At 47.2% G+C, this 7,500-nt stretch overlaps 1 protein-coding gene across 2 annotated transcripts in view; it reads right to left on the reverse strand.

The window, feature by feature from the left end:
• LOC125039460 (ataxin-2 homolog) overlaps window positions 1-7,500 on the reverse strand; it is a 107,994-nt gene that overhangs the window by 24,883 nt on the left and 75,611 nt on the right. The window lies entirely within an intron of this gene.

The following is a 7,500-nucleotide window of genomic DNA, read 5'->3' on the forward strand; positions in this document are numbered from 1 at the left end:
TGTGTGTGTGTGTGCATGTTTATACATACATACATACATACATACATACATACATATATATATATATACATATATATATATATATATATATATATATATATATATATATATATATATATACACACATATATATATATATATAAATATATTGCTCTCTCTCTCTCTCTCTCTCTCTCTCTCTCTCTCTCTCTCTCTCTCTCTCTCTCTCTCTCTCTCTCTCTCTCTCTCTCTCTCTCTCTCTCTCTCGTTCTCTCCATCTCCCACCCACCATCCCTCCCTCTCAGTCCCTTCAACCCTCCTTCCCCTCCCTCTCTCTCTCTCTCTCTCTCTCTCTCTCTCTCTCTCTCTCTCTCTCTCTCTCTCTCTCTCTCTCTCTCTCTCTCTCTCTCTCTCTCTCTCTCTCTCTCTCTCGTTCTCTCCATCTCCTACCCACCAACCCTCCTTCTTAGTCCCTTTAACCCTCCTTCCCCTCCCTCTCCCTCCCTCCCTCTTCTTCCTCTCCTCCCCCCTCCCTTTCCTCCCTCCCTCCCTCCCTCCCTCCCTCCCTCCCTCCCTCCCTCCCTCCCTCCCTCCCTCCTCCTCCCTCCCTCCCTCCCTCCCTCCACCCCTCCCTTTCCTCCCTCCCCCCTTCCCCCACCCCGGCCATGCCCCAAGCCTCCCTTATCACAAAAGCAAGACAAAATAATCAGCCCAGAGTCACAACAGCAAGTGCAATATCAACACTTATCGGTCATGGTGTAACTCCTTTTTATACGATTTTTTTCATTATTATTATCATTTCTTATTTATCTTTTTGTTTTGTTTTTGTGAGAAGACGATGCACTTATAATGAACTCGTCTGACTCGTCCACCAGTGAGATGCTTCGGATTCCCATGATTTCGAGATTTCTTAATAAATACATCAAACAAAATATAAATCAAGAAAAGATACCGGAAAAAAAAAAAAATTACACACACACAAAAAAAGAAAAAAAAGAAAAGAAAACTTCCATTTCTACCTGGAACTGAAAAACGTAAACACAGCAAGCTCCTCATCATTACGCCGTTCCCGAAGCCTCCAAACCGTAATAGCCGCTCGAGACATGGCCACAAGAGGCACGACGCGCGGGAGAACGCCGTCAAGAATGCAACCGCTGCAAGGAGGGAGAAAGTACCCGAGGGAAGGCAGTGGGGGGCGGGAGGGGAGGGGAGTGTCACATGCCTTTCTTTTAAAAAAGGCAGGTGCGGGGGGGAGGGGGGAAGGAAAGTGATGTAAGTGTTTATATATATAAATATATATATATATATATATATTTATATATATATGCATATATGTATATATATACATATATATAGCCACACATCACACACGACACTCTGACGACACTCTCGCTCACCTTCTCTTGCGGCATCATTCGCATTCTTACGTAAAAAAAAAAAAAAAAAAGAAAGAAAGAAAGAAAAAAAAACTGTCCGAACAAAGTGGCCCCTACTTTCCACATAGCAATGGATACCAAAGGCACCAAGGGAAAAAAAAAATGCACCAAAGAATTCAATAAACTGAAAAAAGGGAAGGGGATTAGAGGGAACTGCAACACATACACGTACGAGCATTACATGACATGAAAAAGAGAGGGAGGAGGGAGGGAGGGAGGGAGGGAGGGAGGGAGGGAGGGAGGGAGGGAGAGAGGAGAGAGAGAAGAGAGAGAGAGAGAGAGAGAGGGGGGTAGGAGAGAGAGAGAGAGAGAGAGAGAGAGAGAGAGAGAGAGAGAGAGAGAGAGAGAGAGAGAGAGAGAGAGAGAGAGAGAGAGAGAGAGAGAGAGAGAGAGAGAGAGAGAGAGAGAGAGAGAGAGAGAGAGAGAGAGAGAGAGAGAGAGAGAGAGAGAGAGAGAGAGAGAGAGAGAGAGAGAGGAGAGGAGAGAGAGGAGAGAGAAGAGAGAAAGAGAGAGAGAGAGAGAGAGAGAGAGAGAGAGAGAGAGAGAGAGAGAGAGAGAGAGAGGGAGAGGGAGAGAGAAAGAGAGAGAGAGGGGGGTGGGACAGGAGTAGGAACGGGGGAAGGGTAAAGCAAAAGGGAAAGGGAGAGGGAGAAAATGAGGAGGAGAAGGAACGGGGGAGGAAGAGGAAAAGAGGAGAGGAAGAGAGGAAGGGAGGGAATAAAAAGAAGAGGAAGAGGGAGAGAGGGAGGAGAAGAGGAAGAGGAAGAGGAAGAGAGAGGGGGAGGAGGAGGGAGAGGGAGAGGGCAGGGGAAGGTGGACGCAGCCCGGTCGAAGTGAGAGACCGAAAGGAAGACCCTCGGTGCTTTGCCGAGCTTCCAAGTTGATCCGATAAAACTGCTTAACAATGAATCTTCTCCCATTCTCCCTTCTCTCTTGTCTATTATTTTGCATTTGTGTGTGTGCGCGTCTCTCCCTCTCTCTCTCTCTCTCTCTCTCTCTCTCTCTCTCTCTCTCTCTCTCTCTCTCTCTCTCTCTCTCTCTCTCTCTCTCTCTCTCTCTCTCTCTCTCTCTCTCCTCGCTCTCTCCCTTTCCCTCTCTCTCTCCCTTTTCCTCGCTCGCTCCCTTTCCCCCTCTCTTTCCTTTTCCCTCTCTCTCCCTTCCCCTCTCCCTCCCTCTGCCTCTCCCTCTCATAACCCACTCACGTAACAAAAAGTTTTCCTTTTACGCATCGAAAGAATACCTACTCACACAGCACTTTAGGAAGGGAATTTTCCACGCTCTCACCAGTCGGGAAAATATCTGATTTGTGAAATGTGTTGGAAACGTGTTAAAACCTGTTAATAAGGTGTTGGAAACGTGTTGTTCGATGCTGAGACACAGTGTTTATTCTCCCAGTCTGTTTCGCAAGAATCGGAAGGTGTGCCGTGTCAAAAGATTCAAAAGGGGCGACACACACTCGCCTTAGGAAACGCGTTTTGTAATTAATTATGTAAGGGTGAGGTGAAGGACAAAGCGAAGAGAGGAAGAACACAAATGAAGGGAGGAATAGAGGGAGGGTAAAAAAAAGAGGAAGGGAGGGAAGAAGAGGAGGGAGGAATGGAGGCGGGGAAGGATGGAGGAGAGAAAGAAAGGAAAGAAAGAAAAAGAGAGAGAGAATGAAAGAGAGAACGAAAAAAAGGAAATCATAACACGAAAGAGAAAGAGAGAGAATCGAGAAATTATACGAAAGAGAAAGAGAGAGGAACGAGAAAGTATACGAAAGAGAAAGAGAGAGAAAAGAGAAAGCATACGAAAGAGAAAGAGAGAGAAACGAGAAAGTATACGAAAGAGAAAGAGAGAGGAACGAGAAAGCATACGAAAGAGAAAGAGAGAGAAACGAGAAAGTATACGCAAGAGAAAGAGAGAGACAGAGAAAGCCGTTTCACCTTATCCAAACAAAAGATCACCACTCGGCCCTCTCTCCATAGGTTTACGAACACCATTTGCTTCTTCGTCATAACCATTAACCATCCCTCACTTTCTTCATACAAACCATAACTCATACTGTCAAGGTAACCATAACTACCATTGCCGACATTCCCTTTAAAACCATTACGAGAAGGGAACGTCTGTCATAACCAATTAATCTCAACATTAATAACTACCATAATACCATGACTACAAACCTTTAGATTTGTATATCTATCATGCTAACAGCTTTTCACACACATGCATACACGTACATACATACCACGCCCCCTCCCCCCCCACACAGAAAGAAACAAACACACGCGCACACACACACACACACACACACACACGCACATACAAACAAACAAACATATCCAACGAACGTATTTGCAGTGTGTGCTTCAGTAATCCCATCCCAGGTAGCCCTACAGGTACAGGTATCAAAAAACAAACACGCCTCTACGTCCCCTCCCCCTCCCCCCTATCCCTCCCCCTTCACCCTTCACCCTGGGCCCCCCCCCCCCATCCACGTCCTGTCCCCTACCCCCTTGCTCCGGCCCGCCTCGCACGCTGCTCGATGACGCAATCGAGCGCCCTCTCCCTCCCTCCCTTTGTCCCTCCCCCTCCCCCTACCTCTACGCCGCCTCTCAACCCCCGCCCATTGCGACCCGCGACAAGCAATAAAACAATGGACGAGAGAGAGAGAGAGAGAGAGAGAGAGAGAGAGAGAGAGAGAGAGAGAGAGAGAGAGAGAGAGAGAGAGAGAGAGAGAGAGAGAGAGAAAATAAACATTAGCTATTTAAATTTGTTGTGTTTTTGTTTTTTGTTAGGGCCAAAGAAAGGCGAAAGATCGTTTGTTTTCGAGAACTCGCACACGTCACGTCACAGGAAACTCTTTATTTTGGAGTTCCCAAGGCTCCGACAACCGCTGATAACTATCTCCCAAGTGAAGAACGTGCATTAAGCTCCTTATTATGGTTATCAATTATTTTTTTCTGATCAAGTTGTATACTGATATATTTGTTCATTATGTGTTGCGAGGTACGTTTTACATATACATATATACACACATTATACATATATTTACATATAGATTCCTATCTGTCTATCCATCCATCTATCTATCAATATATGTACACTATATTCTATACCACAAACGGTTGTAGTAATACTGACCACATAAATGTTTTACAGAACATGCACACAAACCACATAGAAAATGGATATCAATGCACACACATGGGACACAAATGTACACCTGCGCGCATGTACACATGCGCACGCACACACACACACACACACACACACACACACACACACACACACACACACACACACACACACACACGCACGCACACGCACACACACACACACGCACACACACACACACACACACACACACACACACGCACACACACACACACATATATGCACATAGCCCGCCATCCACATACACGAATTCTTACCTTATTGCAGCTGCTCTTGCCAATGACCGAGCACAACTTATTTCTGGCGAACTCCTCCACTTTGACGGTTCGCTTTTCGACACTATAGCCCAGCGGCCGCAAGCTGTCGTTCAGCTGGTTGCGTGTGCTGTCGTTCGCGTTCGCGCCGCGCACAGTCGCGCAAAGCGGGCTGTTGGCACTCGCGGTGAGGGCGGTCCGGTGCGCGCCCACGGTCAGCGGGTTCAGCACCACGTTCGCGCTGGTCGGGCTCTGCTGCGGGCTGGCGCTGTGGTTGCTGTGGTGGTTGTGGTTGTTGTGATTGTTATTGTTGTTATTGTTGCCGCCGCCGTTCACGCCGCTGTTCTGGTCACTGTTATTGTTGTTGTTGTTCAGTTTGATTTTGTAGACGGTGGTGCCGCCCTTCTGGATGCCCGGCAGGCAGCTCAGGTCCTCCCGCTTGCGGATCTTGACGATGTAGGCGGGCATGGCTGCGGTGGGCGGCCCGGCTCAGGTGGGCGGGAGAGGCGGGTAGGTGGGCTGGGTGGGTGGGAGGGCAGCAGCGAAGGCACCACGGCACCTCCGCGGCACCGCCTCTGCGACCGCTGGTGCCAAACTGACTCCTCTTGGCCCCCGGAATGCACTCGCAAGCACGCCCGTCCGGGAGGCTGGGTCAAGGTCACCGACACGGGCGCTCACGTTAGGTCAACATTCACTAAAAATGCTTCGTGACAGGCTAACAAACACAGCCTAATGGTACATGTACTTATACGTCTTAGTCTCTCGTCTAACTGCTGGAAGAACGAACCAAATAAACGAACATTTAGTAAAGCAAACACATTCACCGGCGCCTCTGATTTTTTTTTCCAAGGCTGCATTCAACAAGCGCGTCTCTCCGCCACCGAACGGGAGACTCAACTGGCCACCACAGGGCATGACAGACGCCCAGCAAAATACTCCCTTTCGTCAACACTTCTCGAGATTATTTGCCAGACTGATTACTGCGTCTTTCCCTTCCTTCCTCCTTCCCTCTTTCCTGACCACGTCCCTATCACTTCTACGGGTCTCCTTATAGTGATAAGGACCATTTAACTTCAAATAAAATAAACAGAAAAAAGAAAAACATATATTGTATACTGCATTATAGTACTGTTGGAATGATAAATTACTCATATATGTACACAATCCACATAAAAATATACTCACAGAAAACATGTACACACTCACACTCACTCACTCACTCACTCACTCACACACACTCACACACACACACACACACACACGCACACACACACACACACACACGCACACTCACACACACACTCAATCAATCAATCAATAAGACTCGCATAATAGCCATGTTTTCTTTCAACTACCCGGAGAATCATTTACAAAGAGTCAGCGCAGAATCTCAACGGCTTATAAACAGCTCTGCTTTTCCTGAAGGAATTTTACAAGCACTTGGCGGAACTGAGAGAGATATCGACCGCTTCGTGTTTAAAAAAAATTCCCTTCTTATCTGTTCTTTTTCTTATCGTCCGGATATCAGGATGTTTTCGTAGTGTTGTGACGTCATGCGGGCCTCAGATCCAGCGACGTGGCGGTCGTGTTCGTATTGTGTCAGTTCTAAATTGGGTAACTCTTACACTTTTTTTCTTTTCTCTCTTTCTTTCTTTCTTTTCTTCCTTCTCTCTCTCTCTCTCTCTCTCTCTCTCTCTCTCTCTCTCTCTCTCTCTCTCTCTCTCTCTCTCTCTCTCTCTCTCTCTCTCTCTCTCTCTCTCTCTCTCTCTCTCTCTCTCTCTCTCTCTCTCTCTCTCTCTCTCTCTCTCTCTCTCTCTCCTCGCGCTGCGTCTCTCTCTCTGTCTGTCTGTCTGTCTGTCTGTCTGTCTGTCTGTCTGTCTGTCTGTCTGTCTGTCTGTCTGTCTGTCTGTCTGTCTGTCTGTCTGTCTCTCTCTCTCTCTGCCTGTCTGTCATTTACCGATATCCTTCTTCCCTCCTTCTACCCGAATCGCTCCTCCCTACTCCTCCTTCTCACTCACCTACCACCTACCCCCTTCTCCCTCCTCCTTTTCTCCTTCTCACCCTCTTACTCCCTCCTTCGTCCTCCTTATATCCCCCCCATCCTCTTCCTACTCCCTCCCCCTTCTGCCTCCTCTATCCACCCTCTTCCCTACTCCTTACTCCCTACTCCCTCCTCCTTCCTCCTTCCTCCTCCCCCTCCCCCCTCCTCCACCCCCAACCCAGACCAATGATTCATAACAGTGCAATCTACCGACGTTAATGGAACTCAATATCACCCGGAAAAAAAACTACCAGGACAGCTCAGATTACCCGTCCATTAACCATTAACTTGGCAAACACAAAACGATTGACCCGATAATGACTGATAATGAGTGATAATGAGAGACGACGGAGAAAGAGACAGGGAGAGAGAGAGAGATAAGGAGAGAGTGGATCCTCTGCGCATGTCATGTTTCAGGTGAAGTGAGGTCATTTCAAGGGTCAGTTTCTCATTACCTTTCTATAGTATGCATATATTACGTTCATAACACACATACGCGCATTTATTATTGCTATGTGTATATCGTTATGCGCAGCACACGTACATACATATCTATAAACATATGGATACGCTGAAGGAGTGTGTGTATATATGTAAAATCATGCGTAAATGGACATGCGCAAACTTTCAA

Source organism: Penaeus chinensis, chromosome 27, assembly GCF_019202785.1.
Source record: "Penaeus chinensis breed Huanghai No. 1 chromosome 27, ASM1920278v2, whole genome shotgun sequence".
In the NCBI taxonomy this organism is placed as follows: Eukaryota; Metazoa; Arthropoda; class Malacostraca; order Decapoda; family Penaeidae; genus Penaeus; species Penaeus chinensis.